At 37.2% G+C, this 23,319-nt stretch overlaps 1 protein-coding gene across 6 annotated transcripts in view; it reads left to right on the top strand.

Annotated features, from left to right (window-relative positions):
* Window positions 1-301: 301 nt before the first annotated feature.
* The window catches only part of PCDH11X (protocadherin 11 X-linked), a 590,766-nt gene continuing 567,748 nt past the window's right edge, over window positions 302-23,319 (top strand). For all 6 annotated transcript variants that reach the window (XM_031445559.2, XM_064482994.1, XM_031445558.2 and 3 more), the window contains exon 1: window positions 302-606. The gene's annotated coding sequence lies outside the window, so the exon portion shown is untranslated. The remainder of the gene's footprint in view (window positions 607-23,319) is intronic.

Raw genomic sequence — 23,319 nt, 5'->3', positions numbered from 1 at the left:
GCTTACCTCCATCTCGCCCCCGCCCTTCTTCCCCGGTTCCCCATCAGCTGGGAGGGGCCGCCCCCGAAGCGGTGGGGGATGTGGGGTGCCGAGAGTGGGGACCAGAGGGGGGTACCCGGCAGTTGGTGCTGCGCCATCCCCTCCCAGCAGGCGGCCCGGGCACTGGTTCACTTCTCTCCCCCCGCCCCCGCCCTCCACTCGCTCACCCCCCTTCCTTCCCCCTTCTCCCCCTCAATCTAGTCCCTCCCCCTCGCCATTGAAAAGGGCTGGCTCGGCACTGGCTCCTTGCAGTCGGCGAACTGTCAGGGCGGGAGGAGCCGTGAGCCTGAGCTGCACGCAGCGGCCCGCGCGGCAAAGCAGAAAGCCAGCTAAACAGAGTGCGCAGAGTGGCAGGGGCCGCGGCGACATAGGCGACACAGGCAGCCCAGGCAACCCGGGCTGCCCAAACAGCCTCAAAGGAAGCCTGCGCGACTCCAACTGCTCCGCGGACTGCGAGCTGTAGCGGTAGAGCCCCGCTACAGCAATCGCAGTCTCCGTGGAGTCGGCGGAAGCCTTTTCTCTTTTTCACTTCCCACCTCATTCTTCTCTACTGGCTTCGACAACAGGGTAAGTATCCGGTCCGGGTGCCAGAACTGAGTGCGGCGTGTGAGACGCGAGTCCCTCCGCACTTACTGCGCGGAGGCTTCCGGCTGCCTGCTTTTGGGGTCTCGACTGTGACCACCGAGTGGTTTTAGAGACGCTTCCTGTGTCCTCCCTTCCCCCCATCTCCTCCTGGGAGATAAGAGAGAGAGCAAATCCCGGAGGTGAGCGCAGCTCGAATATCTTTTTGGCACAGCCACCAGTCGGCTTGGCTTGGTTACTTTGCGAAAACTCTCACTTCTGTCAGAAAAGTGTCCGCGCATGAATTTCTCCGACACTGGCCGTGCAAAAAGGTCTTTCACTTTTACGGAAACAGCCAGCTTTCCGCAAAACTGAGAGAAACTCTAAGATTGGGGCAGGTGCTAAGCAAAGATCACAGTCCGGTGAGCCTGGTGGAGCGGTCCGACCTGAGGGGCAGTGCCTGGAGCCCAGAGCCCGCCTCCGACCACGCGCCGGGGTCTGCTCAGCTGCGCTCCTGTCTCCGGGGGCTCGTGGTTTGGATCCCTGCCAGGCTCGCTCTCAGCCTTGGGGACCCGACCCTTGGCGCAGAGAGGAGAGCGCAGCGCACCACGGAGCGCACAGGGACCCCCGCGCCGTTCCGCCCTCCGCTCGCCTCCCCGCCCTTCCTTCCCGCCCTACTTCTGGGGCTGTGCTCAGCCAGCACCTGCTGGATGTGGAGATGGTAGGTGTGGAAGATTCTGTCTAGCTTTTTAAAAAAAGAACTTCTCATAATCGCGTAGCCGAAAAGCGGCATCATTTTCTTAATTTTTAAAAAATGACTTTTTCTAAGAGCGTAGCTCAACATAAAAGGGTTCCTCTTTCTCGAAAGAACTGACTTTTAATCCCTTAGCCCCAAACCCCCTACCTATCCCATAAATGAATGACGTTTACTAAGATAGAACCGGAAAATAGTTATCTGTCCACAAAAGAATTAGTCTTTTTTTAAGCGCGTAGCTAGAAAACAGCCCCCTTTCGCGAAAACGAATGCCTCTTAAGAGCGTCATCGGAAAAGGTGACTTTTAAAAAGCGCGTCGCCTTAAATGGGTCCTTTTCTTTAGAGACTTAGATGAGCTGAGCGGCAGTCTGCCCTCGGTTGGAGACACGACTTGCACAGGAGCGATTACCCGCAAACTGACATCCTCCCCTTGCAAAAAAAAAGGGGGGGGGATGTCAGCTTTCAAGAGTGTATAGAACGAACCTCTTCCTTCCTTCCCCCAAGGGAAGACTTCCAGAGCTCCACTGAAAACGGCCTCTTGGCTTCCAGAATGAATTATTCCGCGCTTCCCTGCTTTGGCCGCCTTTGCGGTTTGGGGTGCAGGGCGCTGGGTGCGCGTGTGGAGTGCGTGTGCGTGCGCGCGCGCGTGGCTGCGGGCGGGCCGTCGAATCTCCGAGCCGGGTGCCCTTCCAAAATGTGGGCTCCTGGCGGGGCTGGGGATTGAAACTTGCGCCACTGCGGCACACACCCACAAAGCAAAGACCGGAGAGAGGAGGGGCTGGGACCAAAGAATAAATAAAATGAAATAGGAACAAAATAAGAGCAAGTCCGTGTGTGGAAACATCTCCAGGTGGGATTTAAACAGAGCATGGGAACCGTTTCTATGCTCAGGGAAGTGTGTGGCAGAAACTGTTTAAAAATCGGGATAGGCGGGTAAAGGGGCAGGAAATATGGGGAGGGGATGATGGTGTTAGAGAGGCTGCTTACGTGTTCTTAGCGCTGCAACCAGGAAACAACCTGAGGAGCGTGCGGAGAAGAATTCTGAACACTGAACAAAAACATTGGGGAAGGTAGCGGTGCTTTATGACTAAAGCGACTCTTGTCCCTCCCATAAAAGGTTAAAAACAGGTGTGACTCAAAAAAGTAAAAAGAAAAAAAGAGTACTTGCGAGCACCTTCTGAACTTGAAGACTTAATGGAATTCCACTCTCAATCTTGTTTGAAACAAACACGGCGGGAAATCAGCCTCGGGGCTGTCCTTTCACGTGGGGTGGGGGTGGGGGGCATTTGAAAGCAAGTCGAAGTAATAGCATTTGTACATGTTTCCCCCTTTCTTGCCTTTGTCTAATTCATCCGAGGAAGCGCGGACGGTGTGCGGGCGGTTTTGACGAATGAACCAAGAGATGGACGCGCTAAGGTCTAAAGATACCTCTCTCCCTCCGCTAAATTAAGAATTGCCGCGCGCAGCTCACGCGGGCTGAATCGAGCCGCCGCTGCCACCGCGCTGCGCTTGCCAAGCGGCGAGGGAGCGCCTCCGCCAGCGAGGCCCTAGAACCTTGTTCTCCAGTCGCCCCTGCCCGGGCAGCCCCTCCTTCCGGCAATGATGTCAGCCCCGGAGCGGCTCGGCGGGCAGAGCGGCGGCCGGGCAGCTGGTCTCGGCCGGGAGCGCGGGCGGCCCTGCCCCGCGCGCTCCCCGTGCGCAGCCGCCGTCGCTTCCTGGCGGCCTCCTTCCCGCGCTCTCGCTCTCGGCCCCTCCTTCCCGCTCACTCGCTCCCCAGAGGCGCGCGGAGGCGCCCGCGGCGGGGGCGGCGACTGCGGGCCCCGGCCGTGACCGGTTTGGAACCCGGGAATCCAATACACAAGGAGAGTCTTCCCGCACTCTTTCCTCCTTTTCCCTGCCCCCCTACCCCCATTCCCTCCCATTTTCACCTTGCACCTTCACTACACTATGAATTTACTTCTTTAGCGGCATTCTAGAGGGCAAGTTCTTCAGGTGAAATCGTAACAGTTACCGGTGTTAAATTTCCGCTATTTTCTCTCCTCCCCGAGTGATGAGGAAGGGAGATATGAAGACCGGCATCCTTAAAATCCCGTGGCTCTTTGCCTTCAACAGAGCAGAGCTGCCTAGAAGGCGAAGAGGGTCGTCTTCTCAATGAAATGGGGCGGGGGGGGGGGGGATCGGAGGCGATGGTGAGGAAGGAGAGTCCCCATAACCGAAAGAAGGCACTGGAAACGGGAAGTTGCGAGAAGACTCTAAGAGCTGCTGCCGCAGGGGAGAGGCCACTGTCCTCTTTATTATAAGGCTGCGCAGTCACTTCTAGAGACCTGCGCGCCAAATTGGGACGATTCAAGAATAGGATTTTACAAGACGGAAGCCCGCTGCGGCTTCCCTTCTGAGTTTGCTGCTCTCGTTTGAAGGAGCAGCCCCCTGCTTTCCCGAATTGGAAGCTAATCCGTTTCCCCTGATTGCGGACAATTCTTTAGCCCTAGGAGAGGGACCGCAGGGCGCATTCGGAGAAGATTGCACAGGGCAAGAGGGAGGGGACGAATGCAGGGTGCGTAGAGGCAGCTGGGCCTGGGAACTGAGTTGTTTCCTTCCCAAAGAAATTGCATTCAGAGGGGATCGCAGCAAACTGCTTCCCTACTGACTGTAGTTTGGTGTGTAGGCAGGTGGGAGATTTGGGGGAAGGGGAGCAGGAGCGAAGAATTCTTCCGTTTTGTTTCCTTTCCTTGGATGGAAGTCTTCCCTTACGTGATGTATCAGAAAAGGCAGCAAACTTAAAGTTGCTATGCGTTTGAAATACAAGAATGGGAAGAAAACTCAGAACAAGCATAAAAACACATTCATTTTCTAGAATTTAGTCATTTGCTAAGGGTTGAAAGGAGCCTTTTTTTTTTTTTTTAATCACCAGAATGCGATTCTGATGGATGCCCAAGCAATGGTAGGTTTTGGCAGCTGGGAGCCCTGGCAGGAGGAATTGCAGTTTTCACATTATTTCTTCTCTTGGTATTCAAAACTTTATGTTCTTTGCAAGATAGAAATTCCTGATAGAGAGCTTCCAGACTGCTGGTGGCAGGAAGAAATCTGGTAGGGGATTTAGAAAGCAGAAAATTCTCCTTTTTTCCTATGTGAGCAGTCCACAACAGCCTTTAGCCAGGATTTAGAAGGTTTTGAGGGAAGGGAAGGGAGACACACCGACAAGGAGACTTTATATAAACCACTGGCTTTAAGTTAAGCTGACGACATATGTATGGCTGACACGTTTTCTATTAGTGGGACGGGGGTGGAAATTTGAAATCTAATTTTCTCCAATAATCTTGCTTCACGTGTGTGAAAGGAGGTGTCATCTATTTATTCAGCAAAGAATCTGCAAACACGAATTAGTCACCTACCGTGCCAGACAATGTGCTAGGCTCCAGGAATACAAAAGAGAATGTGGAAAGGTAGTTTGGGCCTCTTGGAGTTTGGAGGCTTAGAAATTTATGATCCAATGTGATTAATGCTCTAATTGAACATAATGGAGGGAGGAATTAATTTTTGCTAAGAGGTTGAGGAAAGATTCATAAAGAAAGTGTCTCTCTGGCTTTGAAAAATAGGCATTCCTAGGCAGTGGCTAGCCAGGAAGTAGACCTAGAAGAGCCTAATACAGACTAAGTAAGGGGAGGTGTGGAGGGCTTGACATCCCACCCACTGTGTGGTTAGGAGGTATGTGTGTATTTTGTAGGCATAGGCCACCTTTGAAGATGTTTCAAGCAGCTGTGTTAAAAACAACACGACAAAACGGTGAGAAAATTGGGCAGTAGGTGGCATACAATAAAAACATTTTTGTTGTTGTCTTTAAATGTATATTTGAATCAACTCATGGATTGGAATAGAGAGTGGAAGCACATAAGTTAAGAAGATACTGTAACATCCAGGAAAAAGGACAAATGAATGAAGAGAGTCTAAGGTAGATCACTAGATCTAAGAAAGAAAAGGTTGCTATTTGGGGAAAGCAAATTCCTCTTTAGTTATTATCATCTATACAGTTATATCTCCATGTTCATCTCACCTTCCCCACCCAGCCTTCCAAAGTCCCCATTTTCTCCCACCGTCACGGTAAACTCCTTCGGCCACTTGGAAGCACACCTATCCCCACCGCCTTCCGTTTTCCACACAGTACCAGCCCCACTACATCATCTCGGTGCCCTAAATGGTGTCTCCCACCCTTACCCACTTCAGCTTTTTCCCTGCCAACAATTAAGAGTCCCTTAATCTTGGCTTTTTCCTCCCCTCAGGCACTAGCAAACACCTCTGTCTCTATTCCATTCCCTTCTCTTGTCAGTCTTCTTTCCTGCATTACCTACCTAGGTAATTTCTTCCCTCATCCATATTTTAGGTCTTCCTTCCCACTAACCATGTGGACTCTTTTCCCCTTCAGTGACCTCAAAGAAGCTTGGGAAAAAAAAAAAAAAAAGGAACTGAGGAACCTCTACTTCAAACTTACAGATTTGTCCAGTTTTCCTCACTGAGATTTCTTGCTGTCTGTGTGTGTCTTTTGCTATTTTATTTCAAACAACATTTATAGTGGAATTCCTGAGATTTGTTATATTTTTTATTATGCCTGCAAATGTCTGTTTCCCTTTGGTTACAACGAGGAATTTAAGTATTGTACTTTGGGGAGTATTTCCAACTTTTCTGAATTTCTCACCACACACGCCTGGAAATGTTTCTCTGCGTCTCGTCCTTTCTGGAGTGTCCTTTTCCCGTGGGTCATTCTTTTTATGTTTTCAGTGAAAGTTTCTTATTTTTAGTCCCCTCTCCTTTTTGCTTTGTGGGATTGTCATAGTGACTGAAATTTAAATACTTTGAGAGGGCGTCCTCCTCAGACAGATCTCCCCACAAACAGAAACACACACACGCACGCGCGCGCACACACACACACACACACACACACACACACGGAGGATTTTAAGGCCTTTGTCAAAGTATGTTCATAATGTTTATACAAACATACACAGTTACCATGTCAGTCTTCAGACAGGAACCCTTGTTTTTTACTGCATTCTTAGGAAGTTATTTTTTTGTATGTGTGAAAAATGGGCAATTCTCAGGTTGTCCATATCTTCACATGCATTGAGGTTGGCCCAACATCATTGGGAACTGGGGAGGGAAGAAAGAGTATGCCATAAAAATAGATGATACATTCTTTCATCAATAACATATGTAAATTTTACCTTTGGGAAAAATAAAATGTATAAGTACATTTAATTGGATTGACTTCAAAACATTCCAAATTACATGTCATTGTCTGAGCAGAGTTCTATTATCTGAAGACTTTATTGATCATTCGGTATCCAGAATGAAGAAAACTAGGTAAGATGCCTTGATATTCCAGACTGACTTGCAGTGTTTAAGTTATTCTAATCATATTTGAAATGGTGCTATTTTTCAATGGAAGTTCATCACGAAGGCATCATCCCCAAAATGTGGTCATCTGTTGCCATGAGAAAACATCAAGGGACCTATGTGCCATGGTCCCTCAAGATTTATGCCCTGTGCAGCATTAATTGTAAAGCACAGGTTTATCACATGGAGAAAGCTATTTTAGGGTGAAAAGTGTCTTTTGAGATTTGGTTACATCTGTGGAAAGACTGCATTCTCATTATCAAACAGTAAAAATAAATTGGATAAAGAGTCTTTTTCAATTATGGTTTTTGAATTAGAAGAGTGACTTGGCAAAAATCATAAATGCTTCTATTATCTTTCATACTCTGAAAATCCTCAACTGATCAAGGATTTAAACTGTCCTTTTAATTGTCATGAATGTATTAAGCACCAAATCAGTGTAATAAATTTTGAAGCTAACAGTGACAATGGCTATAGTTGTCATTTTCAGCCCAGATCTGAAAGAATGATTTTTTCCACCTAATCTCCTCATCTTGAATATGTAGATTTAGGAAAACAAAAAAAGGAAAGACAAAAGAAGGAAGAGAATAAATCCTGGGAGAGGATTTTTCTCTCTTCAATAAGAACTATTTTTATTAATCTAACATATCCTTTAGCATGACAATAATAAAACTAATTTACTAGTGGATTTTAATTAAACTATATGAAAATTCATTTCTTTTAAAATCTTTAAGTGATTAGGATACAAATCGAGATTTTACTGATTTTACAATTCATTTACTGTCATCATATGAAATGAAAACAAAACATTGAATTTTCTGCCACCCTTTTGCTTTAAGTCATTCTCTTAGTTTAATGCCTTTCATTTGTACAGTATCCTATATTTTATATAATTTTGAAAGTAAATAGATTATTTTAGTCTCTTAAAAAACTTTGAGTAGAGAAAGAAAGCATGGTTATACCTATTTTGTCAATGGAGAAACTGAAGGTCAGACAGGTGAAATCAGGTCTCTGAGGCTTTCCAGTTAGTAAGAGGAGAAACCTATACAGGATTTATGATTTCCAATCCAGGGCTTTTCCCCATGCCCTGCCTTGCCTCTCATTTCTTTGAGTATACTTTCTCAAAGTTCTGAATGAAAAAATAAGACAAAAACCAAAAAAATGCTCCTTGGATTAAAAAAAATTTCGTTGACAAGTGTATCCAAGCACATTTAAATAAGTCTGTCAACTAACTGTCTACTGGTGTCATAATCTTCTCCTATCTGGAGTCTTGTACACTAACCCTGTAAAAATTATGTATAAGATAGTGGGACTATTGAAATTTAACAGTATATGCTCATAGATGCTCGTGTACTTCCTCTATTTTATTTATAGGAATAATTCAAATTATTACCCATCATGATGAGACTCCATAAAGTTTAAGTTTACTTACTGTGGCAAACATTTAGTGTTACTGCCTAATTCATTTTTCTTTTAGGACAGCTATGTATTTATGTACGATTTATTTTAGAGAATATTTGACAATGGATTTTAAACAGCGATTTTCTTCTGACATGCCATCTTTGAAGCAAAATGTCTTTGGGAATCAATTGCATGTAGGTTTGCATCATATCAACCAAAGGACAGTAAGCTCCCAATATGCAGATCATTTTCTGTTGTCCTCAGGATTATAAATTTCTTTATCCTGGGGTTTTTGGTACGGGAAGTGAGAGCAGGTTTGTTGAAATTGTGTGAACACAAGATATTTTATGATTTATATTTTATTAGTATCCAGAGAGAGATCTTGGGCAAATAACTTCATTTCCCTGGAATACAGTTTTCCCAAAAGTAAAAAGGAAGAAATTTAAAATTATTTCAAGGTCCTTTCCAATGAAAAAAAAGTTATGTGATGTTTTGCAGAAAGCTGCAGCACATATTGTTTCCTTGTCCCTTGGCTCTGCAGGTATTTCTAGTTTCAACGCATCGATCCATTAACCATCAATATCTGAAAACCTATTGCTTGTCCAGCATTGCAATACTTTAAATGTGGTGGCTGGACTGGGTTGAGCAACGTGGCCTTTAAAGAAATTTAAGGCAGTATCTGCTTTGAGAAGCTTACATTCCAATTGGGCAAAAACAATAAGCAACAACAACAAAGTAATAAATAGTCGCATAAAGACTCAACACGTATTGAGTCCAGGTGGTACATTATGGTATACTAAGTGTAGTACAGGTTTCTTAAAGTCTAGAAATGGAAGGGAACAGAAAGATCATTTCACCCGACCCCTTAATTTTACAGATAACAAAACTAAGGCTTGGAGATGTGAAATGAGTGCAACAGGAGCTCATGTAAGGTATTGGGTGATAACGTTAATTAGTTGACTCTACGACCTTGCTTGTTCCCTGCTTTGATCAAATGCAGTAATAGTTTTGTCCCTTATCAGAAAGTTAAATATATACAGGACTTGTTTATTTCTTTGGCTTTCTTAAGCTGGACAATTTCCCAATCTGACCCAGATATAGAAAATACTATATTTTCCACACTTTGTTTTGAATTTAGATAAATAACAGCACCTCGGTTGTGCATATTACATTATAAAACATGTAAAATGTAGTCTTGACATGAAAACCGAGTGAATAGACTAAACTATCAATGCCTTAAAGTATATGAATATTTTAACTCTTTAAAAATGATTTGAAAAGCCCATTTACTTAAGATAGCAAGATATTACATACCCTGGAGGATGGTTTCATTTTTATAATTGCATATTTACCTAAGGACTTAAATGTACATTTTCGTAAAGGCTTAAATATAATTTGGGAAAGATTTTAAGTAAATTTCCTGAAGTTTGATCTGTTTGTTGCATGATCTTATTGCTCATGTCGGGGTAGGGGGGTGTGTGTGTGTTAGGTCAGGCAAAGGTAGGCAGGCAGAATAGGAGAAAGCAAAGCCTTTTACTTTATGACAGAGGGAAAGGAAGGGGAAAAAAGGAAATCAAGTAGAGAAGAGCACTGCCACAGTGTTGGGTGCTAGGGCCTGGTTTTCAGTTTGAGGTGGAATATGCAGCTTTTTGGAAACTACCTAGGCTGGCTTCTCACTTCTCATATTGTATATTTGGAATCCTTAACTGTTACTTGATACTTACTTGCTAGTTTTACTAGGATCAAATGTCTACAAAAAACATGTGAATATACTGAATTTTTTAAAAGAGAGACTTAGGAATGTGTAATACACACACACACACACACACACACACACACACACACACACACACACACGATAAAACTTTCACATGGGCACTTGCTCTGCGGTTCTCAGGCAGGATTTCTACTGTTTTTCTATTTACACCAGGAAAAAAGATTGCTAAGTTTAATACTGGTATTTTAGCCTTCAGTCAGGCTCCACATTTCTTACAGTGTCCCATGTCCTGCAACTTGTCTTGGCCCATGAACTCAGTTTTAACATCCATGAGATACAATAAATAGGTAGAATACAAGCTGACCATTTTATAAAGTGAATGAGTGCAAAGCAGGATTATTTAAGGAAGGGAGTTTGAATTCACATGGCTTCTGAATTGAATAAAGTGTAAATAATTACATATATATAAATGCCAATGCTAAAAATATATATGTAGCAGGATAGCTCTAACAGAATCTAAGCACTTTAGAAAGAAATAGAGCCAAAACACGATTTCTAATCAATCACCATCACTGCTGATGACTTGTTATTTTAAACCCCAATTTCTAGGAAGTTATATTCTATTCCTGTGCTTCTCAAACTTTAATGCACATACCATTCATTCAAGGGAATCTTGTTAAAATGTAGATTCTGATTCAGTAGATTCTAGCTGGGGCCTGAAATTCTGCATTTCAAACAAGTTCCCTGGAATGTAGAGGCTGCTGCCGGTCAAACCACATTGAGCAGCAAGAGGTTAATTCTCAGTCTGGTAAACAAGCATGAAAAAGGTGAAGTAAGCAAAAGGTAAAAGATTTTTTTTAAAAAAAAGATTCAATGTAGCTGTTTTGTAAAGGATGACATTTTTAAAAATTAATATACAATTATTGCATTTGGATATTAAAATTTATTTTAACCTTTGATGTGACTAGATCAGGTGAAACTGTAGTTCAGAAAAAAAAATAGTTGCTTGCTCATTTTATAGTCAAATCTACTTTATAATCACTATATACATACATTTATACCATTTCAAAAAGAAAGCCATTGATCACACAGTGTCAATAGCTCACCAATATTTTTAAAACTTTTTTAAAGAGATCCAAAAATTCTGAGCAGTTTAATATAGTAGAGCTCCTTGAAGGTATTCATTTGTCAAATATTGAAAATGAACATGTCAGTTAATTACTCAGATATCAGAATAAAGTTACCAATTAAATTTTCATATACCTAACTTAAAGAGAGTATTTTTATTCTCTTTTTAGTGTCCAGCATTTTGCAGGGCAACAAGAACAACAAAAGAGATTTGGTAGAAGTTATTTTACATTTGCTAAAACCCTCCTCAAAGCAGGAACAAATGATAAATTAGACACCATGCTAACTGCTCTCTTCACACGTAGATTTTTATCATAGACTATAGCAGAATAGCCATTTAATCTAAGTGAACTTTTCATTCATAATCCCTTTAGGAAATCTTCATAGTTCCATTTCTGTCTGTGCAGTACAACTTGGTATGGAACCAGTGTCAAATTAAAACAACACTAAAAGCAGCTATTGAGATAAGTCAATTTATAAGTGTTTAAACTGTGTTTGTTGAAAGGCACACTTGTGGTTCTGGCAGGGTTAGGGAAACAACGGAAAAAGTTGTCACCTCAAAGCTGGGATTCCTGTCTTAATTGTGGCATTAGGATTCAGCAACTCCCACCTTCCCAATGAAACTGTATCAGCCTTTTCTAAGCTCTGATACTTTAATAGCAACAGCAGAGCTTGTTTGGTGGCAACTTGAGGATCCCAGTGAACTAAAGGGCCGATTGGATTAAAATGTTTTTTGTAAGTGCTAAATGAACTTGGGTGTCTGCCAAAATTGCCTTGGATTTCATTATTCTCAACATTATTTAATAATGTTAAGCATAGATTTTTTTCCATGTGGCTGAGGAAGCATGTATAGCAGGCAAAGTATCATATATCTTTTTTAGGGGGAAACTCAAAACTACACAAAAAGGAAAAGAAATTAAAAAAAAAAAAAGACAAAAAAGATGAAAACAAACAGACCTCTTCAGATTCTATTTTCAAAGGCTAGAGATGGAAACTCACTCTATAGAAAGTAGAAATATCACTTCTATGAAAATATGCTGGTCAAGACTTAAGACAGAATGGGAAAAAAACTGAGTTAATTTATAGTGGCATTAAAGCTCAAAAATTATATAAAACTGAATATGATATAAAAACCAGACTCTTTCAGGATCATAACAACTGGAAGAAAAAACATGAGATAATTTCTTGGACTAATCTACCAAATATTAGAAAAGCCAAAAATATTAAACAAAATGTTGTCAATTAAAGTAATCAAATCCAGCTGTATAACTTTAAGTCAATTCTTTTTTCCCTGTTTTAGAGGCAATATGGATACATCTTAATAGAATGAGATGTTTTTAGTTAGAGGAAAATATTGTTTAACTGGACAGAATTTTAATCATAAGTCATATAATTTTAGTAAAGATTTAAAATAGATGTCAGTGAAGGTTGAATACAATCGGGCAGTACACAATGCCATGTAATGTACCTTAACTATTGAAATACTTATAATTGCTAATAATATAATAGGATTGCAAAAGTTAGTTATAGCATTACCAAGGAAATGGGTTGGTTATATTAACCAGGAAAAAAAATAGAATTCTAAGTTAAGGTTAGGTTCAGGATGGAAATTGACAACTCAAGGAAGTATCATTATTCAAAGAAATAGAAGACACTTTGAGGACATGTTCAATATTTCCATTGAAAATGTCATTACACTTTATATCTTTATATCGTACACCCATGATAGCAACAAAATCACTTAAGAACATGCTTTGCTTGTAATGGAAACAATTGAGTTTTTGAAAAAAAAAAAAAACTAATAAAAACAAAGTAGATTTATCATGAGTCTTTGCTTTAAATCTAAAGAAATTACCTGAAATAGCACCTCTCAGTAAGTATGAAAGGCACTACCACCAGGTTTTTAACTATGTGAATGATTACATTATCATTTAAAAATTATTTTCTTTGCACTTAAGGGTTTTACAAATTTTATCTCATCTGAATCTCACAACCGTCCTGTGAAACAGGTACTAGACCATTTTGACATACGAGGAAAGTCATGCAGACAAGTTTTTTTTTTTTTTTTCCCTTAAGGGCACGTATCTATTAAGTGTCAAAGACAGCACCAGATCTTTATTCTTATGATTTCCGGAACAATATTCATCCATCAGCCAATGTGTGTACTCAGATTTTAGGTTCAAATATGATTAAAGCTATATATCAAAGGAAAAATTAACAATGTACTGATTATATTTGATCTTTTAGGTGTTTTGAATTTGTATTAGAAAGTTTTGGTGAGCGTTCATTAAATCTTATTACGTACAACTAAAAAAATATTAATGGCCTCAGTAATTTAAAACATATAACATAAATATGCAATGACACAATAATTCTAGTGTACTGAGAAATAAGGATATGATCAAATTGAACAAGAGAAGAGTAGTAAGATGGATAAATCTGATAAGCCTTTTTAGAAAAAAAAAAAAATGAGGATTTGGTTTCAATTTAAAATGGGCTCAGACACAACAGCCAAGTTCCTGAGAGTTTTCTTTCTCTGTGAACGTAAAAATATTTGTGAGCATAGGTCTGGAGGGAGCGTATTTGGAAGAAAAAAAGGAAAATCTATTACTGCTATGGGTTGACTTAGGCGTAGAATGTTAAATCGTAAACCAAGGTGTGCTGCTCTGCCTAAGTCCTTGCAGCATGGAACTTCGGGGAGATTTCAGATTTCTCATTTTATCTGAACTACATTTAAGCATTTCTGTACGATAGATTTTTATAATAGTAGTTAACCACGTGGAGGTGAATAGTTTTACCCACTGGGACATCACACTTCGTTTTCCCTTGGAAGAACTCGATTATTAGAAGGTACTACAAAAATATCTGTTGTTGTCAGAGAAGCAAACCCTGTTTAGTTTCTTTAATGAATCTCATGAGATAATTAGTAGACCTAAAAGTATAAACGATGACACATATTCAGCCAAAGTGCAACAGAATATAAAAGGTAAACACTATCCTTATTGTAAAGTTCCCTTTAAACTGCAGTTCCTCTACATAAGATCAATATTTGTTTGTGAATTTGTACCTGACAAAAGATGTCACATATAATCATCAAACACTCCAAACAACCCTGTGAGTTAGGTGGTACAGACATTTCTGTCCCCCTTGTCCTTTCATTTTTTTTTTTTTTTTCAAATGAAGAATCGTCCCTGTCCAGAATTAGCTAAATGGCTTACCTAAGGCCACCAAGTTAGGAGTAACTACAAATTTCATGAGCTTTTCACTGTGCTAAATAGATTGGGTCATTGGTTGTAGATAACTTATCCTGGGAATTATGCAGTGATTTAAAATTTTTAATAAAGGAAAGAAGAGAAAAGGAGATATTTCTTAGATGTGGACTTTAGGTTAGGGCTCACATTTCTCTGCAGACAAAAATGCAAAGGTTTTGAGATTCTTAAGCTTGATGGGACTAGCAGTCTGCTGAGGTAACTCATAACTAGCAATGTTTTGATGAAAATACACTAATTTTGTTTGCTGTTAGGATTTTCCTTCTGTTCTTATTATTATTGCCTCCAGATAGAGAAAGTAGGGATATTTCAGTGAAACACGTGTTCCTAGACATCATGTAATACCCTTGAATCTCTGGTTTATTCAGTGTTTTTGGTTTTGTTTTGTTTTTATTTTTGCTTAGGAAAGTCATCCTTTGGGATTTTTGGTCTTTGTTGCATAACTTGCACTTTTTCTGAAGTAACTTAATAAAACAAAAATACTATTTAAGTACAATTAATTACACCTACTTAAGATTTGTTGTTTTCTAGAAGGTTACATTTCTTTTGAAGTGACTTGCCCCCAGAGGTCACAAAAGCTAGTTAGTGAGAGTCTGGAATAGAATTTAGGCCTCTTTGGCCACCCTGCTTTTTATTGTATCATACCATCACACCTTTTACCATTGTGAAAGAGCTTACAGAAATAACACAAAATTAGATGTTTAATGATCATATAACCTGAAATGTTCCAAAGTGCTACAACTAATTTTGGTTATAGAGTTGGATAGTAAATACCAAACAAAAGTGTATTAAGTACCAAAAATGGTGACTCTTTTTGAACAAATTAAAGATGTTAACTCGTTGACAAATTTTATGAATAAAACCTACATTTTATAAGGCAGTTTTACATATTTTAAATAATTTACCATGTTGAATATTAGATACACCTTCTACGTGAAGTTTTTATGCTGCAATTTAAACTTGACTGAAATTTCACTATAAGACTGCTGTATTGCAACATAGATCTGTCTTGACTCCAAGAATTTTGTTTTGAAGAAACACTATAAAAACAGTTTTATAGTCATCTTAATTTTAATAGCATGTCCCTGTTACTTAGGACCCCCAAATACATTAAAGTTTTAATGTTCCATAAACGCTATGAATGATCCAATTTATTAAACTTATGTTTTGCTTATTTACAGAAAATTAAATATTTTCCCTGTTTATTTTAAAAGTGTTTGCCCTCCTGCTAAAAATGTCTAACACATTAGGCTTTTAATAGATTAATGGAATGGAGTTGTAAACTTTTGCTTAGCAAACACACCTTCAAAGGTCATGCTGTTTTGCAAAATATAAATTAAAGACTTTTGGGTAAATGTAAAGAAATAGTCTAAAAGCCAGAAACCTCAGTCATATTTTGCCCTAGTAGTACTTGTTGGAAGAAAAATGTATTTTATGTAACTAAGATTATATCTTTTTTCTTTCAAAATTTAGAGTCTTTATTATGAACCGTTGACAGCATTTTATCTTCCATAGTTATTGGTCTACAGTTTTTTTCCCCCTTTTTTTTTTTTTTACCAGAGCCATTTATTCCCTCTGCATAGCATAAATTCTTAAATTGTTTTAAGAAATAATTTAGATATCTTTCACTTAATTTGATTTCCTGAGAAAATTTCTAAGTGTAGTTTTTTTTTTCTTTAATAGCATGACTATTTTGGAACTATTATTATAGAGGTAAATTTTGAAATATTAGCTTTGAGGTGAAAAAGTCACCATAGAAGAATCTCCTTTCAGAAGCTACTGAAGACAAACAGGTAAAGTTGGAAACTGTTAAATGACTAAAAGGGTACAAAAATTTTCTTAGCTCTTCTTCTAGAAAAGGCTTACTTGATAAGCTGATTCTTAAAACTAACAAGTTCACAATAACTGAAAAGTCCAGAGTCATTGAACTGAAAATGATAGTTACAATATAAATGCATATTTACTCACAATTATTTTTTGCACATTTGATGATCCAATGTTAGTCCAAAATAATTTAAGTTGGTCCAAAATAATCAGAAGCCTCCTTTGTTCTTTTGTTACCTTTATCTTGAATATCTACATCTGTACCCTGTGAGGTAGGAGGCATTCTAACTATCTCCATGTTATAAATGTGGAAATTGAGACTTGCCCAAAGTTACCCAGATAGTAAACAATTATGTCAGGAACCAAACTTACATATTTTTTACTTCACAGCTCAGATTTTTAACCACAATGATAGAAGTTTGTTTTGTCTATATTTTTTGAAATATCCTTTAACCATATTAATAATGACTATGTACATAGATTTTATTTTTATTTTTCTTTAGACATGTTTCAAATTATATATCCATTTCTCAGCTTTATTATTTCTCAGCATTAGAGCAGTAGAACACCATGCCTTGAGGAGACAAAAAACTTCATCAGTTAAACTAAATACTAAGGAGTTTTTTTTTTTCACCTTCTGGACATCTTAATAGTATGAGGAATATTCAGTCTATAAAATCACCTGTCATTAACAATTCATTTACAGCCTGGAAGATATGAACACATGCTTTACTAGTCTAATTCAAAACTTAGACTTTATCCTTTGATAATTCCATTTTTTGTTGTAGATTACATAATCAGTTTAAGCAAATTAAAATTATAGATGGCTTCTGATCTTTCCCATCAAAGACTGTTGCATTTTTATTTCATTTGTATTAGAAATTTGACCAGTTTGATCTAGAGGCATGTAGCAATTCTGATTTTTAATGGGTTTGCTTGGACGATCCCAAGTTAAAATAATAAATAGCCTTCGATTCTAGTCTCTGTTCAGAAATCCTGATACATAATGCTAGGATAAATACTAGAAGAATAAAATGAATCACAGCATTAAACAACTAAATCACTAACATTCTCTTGAACCCCAAAGGAAGAATTGAACTTACAATTAATCTGCATAGTATCACATCTAGTTGAGTCAATCAATTATTTTAACTGATTTTTTTTTCAAATTAACTGCTAGTTTTATTTTTATGTGGACATTAATCTTTTTGTCCAAATAACTCAGTCTGTATTTCTACCTCAGACAAACACAGTACAGCAATTCCTTATTCTTTAATCATATCCTTAAGGCTTCTCAGCCAGGATGGAAAACAGTGAGTCAAGGATATTAATCAAAGGTCAGTCAAAAGTTAAAATATCTTGTCTTGAATTTTAAAAAAATATTTAACATTATTTCATGCAATAATGATGCAAATGTAGTGCAAATACAGAACATATATGAACACAGAGGCCTCTGCTTGATAAGTACAAACAGGGAAGTTTACATGGTGGAATTTTGCTTTAGTAGACTCGCATTCTAGTAGGCAAACATTATGCATTTGTAACTTATAGTGATACTTTTAAAATCTTGAAAAAAAATAGAATCACTTTTCTAAATCACAAGGACACATACACAGACACACCCCACCCCCACATCCCCTTTTAAAATTTATGATACATGATGGCCTTCAAATTAGATATAGACAAATGTACATTTCTCTTTAATAAAGCTTAAAAATTATATTTCTCTTACTAATCTTCAATGCCACTTTGTTCTTTGAGAATTCTAATGTTCACAGAAAAGAACCCATTTTGAAGAACTTAGGTTGTCTTCCAGATAGCAGTGGTGCTGTAAGAATTCAGTTCTTGTTTGGTAGGTGTTTCACTCAGACATAGATTATTTCTTCTTCAAATATATATGTACCTGAAATTGTATAAAAGTCACAATTATGTTTATATTCAAAATATTTTAAAAATAAATATTTAGGACCAATTTAGCATATTTTCTTTCTATGTCACCAGTTAATACCTAATCAAACCCTAGTCTTCTCCTGAGACCTTGATTAGCTTATTTCTGATTTACTCCATATTTTGTAATATTTTCCTGAACTATTTTCTTTTGAAAGAGTATCTTGGATCCATGGAAATTTAAAATAGAAATTTTAGAAGAATATTCCACAAAGGTAGAGATTTGAACTAAATCCATGTTCTCCTAGACACATATTGTTGTACGTCTGACTGATTTTTAAAAGGCATATCCGTAACTGAAGTTTCTATTAGCTTTCAGTTAAATAATAAATCACAAATGTATGTAGTTCTGTTAAGTGACTCCATTTCTACTGAGGCATTGTGTTAGGCTCACAAGAGTGCATGTTGAATGTTTGTGTACCCTAAAGTTCATATGTTAAAATCCTAAACCCACCAAAAATTGATGCATTGTAACTGACTGTACTTCAATTAAAAAAAAATCCTAAACCCCAAAGGAAAAAAAGAAAGAGTGCATGTGGAAAAGACTTTCAGAGACTATCTGTTATGAGTCAAGCACTTAATTTTTTGATATAGTGTAATAAATGATGTAAATGAACTTAATACGGTTTTTAAAAATTCACAGGAGAAGATAGACTTCTGGCCATTGACTTGATTTACTATGAATTTCTGCATAACTACCCAAATAGTTTCCTGGTTGTGAAATAAAAATAATGTCCGTTGAAAAATTATTCTAAGAGACTGTGCAAAGAAGTCATAAGACATGAAAAAATTGTACTAGTCAGAAGAATAGAACTGAAAGATAAGAGGTTTTAAATATTTTAAATATTACACATTTATATTCATAAATGACCACACTGAACACTGATATGTTCATAAATAGGTTTTTAAAATTAGATGTTACAAATAACCTTATAAAACCAGATGAGATGGTGTATAATTAAGTTGTATATTTTTCCTTAACATTATTGCCTTTGTAGAATTATTATACATGTATATTATTCATATATGAGACATTAGTATTTGTGGATACATATGCCCATATATTCTTGCTTAGACAAATGGCAGTATAATTATTAGATACATGTTCCTAAATAAAAATTTGAAATTATTATATATACTAGTCATGGAAAAACAAACTAGATCTTTTAAATTTTCATCTACATAACCAATTCTAATACCTTTTATTGCCTCCACACGAGCAGCACTTAGACCCCTTAGTAACAGGCACAACCACAATCCTGGTCAGAGAAAGTTGCAAAGTTTACACAGTAGGGAGACTGACCTGATACCTCATTAGGGTTTTAGCCCAACACTTTGCATACTCTTCACTTTCTGTCCCCTTATCCTTTCCTTCTGCTATGTTTTTCCTTTTTTCACTGAATTTGCACCTTCTTTCTTTATAAAGTGAATTGTTGAAAGATTAAATATTTTGCTACAAGTCACTCTTCTATTTCTGTTCTTCTACACATGTGCCTCTATGCCAAAAAAAATAATGTTTGAAAATTCTTTTTATTATTTTGATTTTAGAGTGTTCCTTTTTCTAAAAATAAAGAAAAAATTTACAGTTAGTAATATGTTCTTGGGTTCTTTAAAGCAAATCTTTGCCCCATGCTGTGAATTTGGTCCCTTGCTGGCTCTCAGTAGTCTTGGAAATGCACAATAAAGGATCGTATGCCTAGGAGAATAAGGCTTTGATTTATATATGTAAATGTTGCCAGATAAAAACAAACATATAAACATACAGATAATTTTGACTAGCATTTTGAACAAACGTGATAGGAGATGGATAATTTTCCTGTAATGAAACTGATTCTGTATGTGTAACATTATGTTTATATACTCATTTGTTTCCCATCTAGGATATAAGGCAGTAGTAGCTTTTTTTTTTTTAATTTTTATGTAATTTTTCTTTTTTTTTTCCAGGGGGTAGTTAATTAGGTTTATTTATTGATTTATTTTAACGGAGGTTCTGGGGATTGAACCCAGGATCTTCTGCATGCTAGGCATGCACTCTACCACTGACCTATACCCTCCCCCAGCAATAGCTTTCTTTTAAAAACTAAGACTCTATCTGCTGCTATCCACTAACTCTTGATAAAAGGCAAAACCAAAGCCATACTAATCCTATCATTGTACATTCAGTTGATCATTCAATTTCAGGTAGGTGGTAGCTTATATTTAACTTTCAGGAATGTCTAGTTTAATTTTTAAAGGTTTTCATTCTTTTTAAGAAAACAGAAATGTTTTTTTTTAAAGTTTATTATCCCATCTAGGCTTAAAATAAAGTGATTTTTAATAAGTAGGACTTACTGATTCAGCTCAGAAGAATTTAAAACAAATAACAGGGTTTTAAAGAGAATCATTTCTATCTTTGTTAGTGGATATTAAAAGAGGCTGTTGAGCTGCAATGAGGGCTACTTCATTTCTAAATTATTAACAGAAGGTAAGATGAGCTGCATATTGTATCTGAATAACAGAAATTTCTTCAACATAAACTGATTGAAAATCATTTGCATAGAAACGGTAGATTTACCCTTGATTATTTTCAAAGGGAAGGAAATAGTCGAGCATGACTTTCCAGAATGAAGTAAACTTTCCTTTCATTAGTGAAAGTCACATTTTACTTTCATTTGGAATGACATAAATACTTTAAAACTTTATCTACAAAGTACGTTCATAGAGAAAAAAATACATATTTTGAAACAAGAAATATTTTGACATTAGATAAAACTAAACTATGTGCTATCAGCATAATATATTACATTAAATGTCAATTATTTGTTTTGCAAAAATATTTCACAAATAGTGTGAATAGATGGATCAAAACCTTTTTAAATATCAGGCTCCCAGACTCTATAAAAACGGCATTTGTTACTTATATGTAACACATATGACTAACGACTCATGGTCACGTTTAGAAGGCAAATAAGTGAAAGGTGCTTAGTAGATGCAAGAATCTGCCAAATTTGTTAAAGATGCCAAAATCTGTTAAAGAACTTAATTTAAATTAAACAATGAAATCTTGACTGATTTGAAAAGGCACTGATACATTAACAACGTGCTTTCTTTAAGAAGTGGTTACTGGAGAAAATACTTAACTGAGGGAGTTCGGAAAATTGGTCCATTCAAGTGGGACAGGTACTCATCCTGTCTTTTATAGCTCTGTATACGATTAAAGGACAATCATACACATGCAAATGTTATCCCTGAATGCATATATTAGAAGAGATGGAGTACCCAATATGTCTACCCAAGTTGCTATTGACATTCTGTGTTCCAATTCAGAGGAAATCTATCAAGTTAAATATAGGTGATTTTCTTTATTTCCTTCCAGCTTGTCTTTGTATTGCCTTTGTAGTCCTTTAATTACAGTTACCTATGCTGGTGGAGTATACTGCATTTAGTTTACATTGAATTAATTCTGTTGACAAAAACTCATCTTTTTTGATCCTTTTTCTTGCCTGCTTCTCACCACCACAACTTTTATATTGTCTGCGGTGCCTCTATCAACTCAAAGTCGTCATTTCTCTTTACTTATTTAGGCATCCTGCTGCTTACTCCACATCAAAGTTACATTATTAATAAGCCCACACATTTTAATAATTTCCACTTATTTATTAATGTCCACCTGCATGAAATAAGTTTTTCCTGCACACACAGTTTGCATATTCCCCAGATATTTGGGATTAATCTTTTTTTATTGATATAGTAGTTGATATAGAGAATTGAACATTAGTGGAAAGTCTGACTAAATACTTAGGTAGAATATATGTATTTGGACCATATGAAATTGCTATTTTTCAGGTTAAAATTGGTTGAATATCAGCAATTTGATATGGTTCAGCCTAATAATCAAAGGCCACAGTCCAGAAGATTTCTTGAAAGGGAGAAATCACAGCTTTACTGTTAACTCCAAAATTCTAATGGTATCACTAGAGATATTTCCTGTGTATACTCCTCACATATGCAGATTTGTCAAGATCATTACATAAGGCTTAAGTAAAAATTAGTGTTGGAGAAATCTTTATGAATAATGCATATTTCTGGAGAAAGTGAGATTTGTAAAGTTGGGACTTCTGATCTAATTTTCACATGAGTTCCCGAAAATGAAACTTAGTTCCATTTAATGTCCTTAGTGCAAATTACCCAATTTTGCAACATCAATTTCAATGAGATGTAGCATGATGCAAATCTATTTTCCAATTCAATTACTTATTGAATGAGCAGACAATTTTCTAATAAGAAGATAGGCATTTGGATCAAAAGATGGTATTTAGTTCTTTCTACAAAAGATTTGTAGTGTTTGTACTTTAATACAGATTATAGAAACACATGGAATGAGACCTCTACAAATTTGTTTATCTTATTATCAGAAAATTGAGAAAATTTGATTCCTAAGAAAAAGTTAAATTAACAAAACCATTTGTCATCAATTACCTTTCCCATTTTCCCTAAAGTTACATTTTCATACAGATCAAGCCTTTACTGGGTGAACCCCTTGATAATCTTGATCTAGATTCTAATTCTAAGACATTTTTAGGTTTTGTTTGTTTTATCATAAGTGAACACATAAACATATTTTGTCATGTGTAATGTTTGTTTAGTAGTTAAGTAAAGCCTAACCTTTGAAGTCAAACAAATCTGCTTTCAAATTCTGCATACCATAATAGCTCTGAGACCTTGGGCAAGTTACTTAAGCTCTTAGCACCTCGTGTCCTCATATGTAAATAGAAGTGACGATAACAGTACATATATTATAGGACTGTTGTATTAAATGTACTTAGCACTGTGCTTGCCATGGACTAAGAACTCAGACGGTAACTACCGTTAGTAACTGATTATATACATTAGAAGTTATATTAAGATGAATCTAATTGCTGAATGTATCAAGACATTTGACATCATAATAATTTGCAGGAATATGGATCTTTATTTCCTTTATAATTTATTTTAATAAGATTATGACTTGCAACAATATACCAGCATGTAAGTAATCTTGGAAGGAGGAGTTCAAATAGCTTGAGTGGAGGACTATTCAATTTCCTAGATTTAAAAAAAAATCATTTATTGATAGTTTGATTACCAGTAAAGCCTACTATTTGCTAAATAGTGGAAAATTTAGACTTCTTGAATTGGTGACCGTGTTGGCAACAGAAGTCAGTACAAACAAAAATACTCTTCTTGACGGTTTAGGCAATGTGATATGTTCTCTTTTTTTACCAAATACAAGTCTTTTCACACTCTTAGCAAAATTAATCCAATTCTTTAGA

This window comes from Camelus dromedarius, chromosome X, assembly GCF_036321535.1.
Source record: "Camelus dromedarius isolate mCamDro1 chromosome X, mCamDro1.pat, whole genome shotgun sequence".
In the NCBI taxonomy this organism is placed as follows: domain Eukaryota; kingdom Metazoa; phylum Chordata; class Mammalia; order Artiodactyla; family Camelidae; genus Camelus; species Camelus dromedarius.
This window is presented reverse-complemented; position numbering and strand designations above follow the sequence as displayed.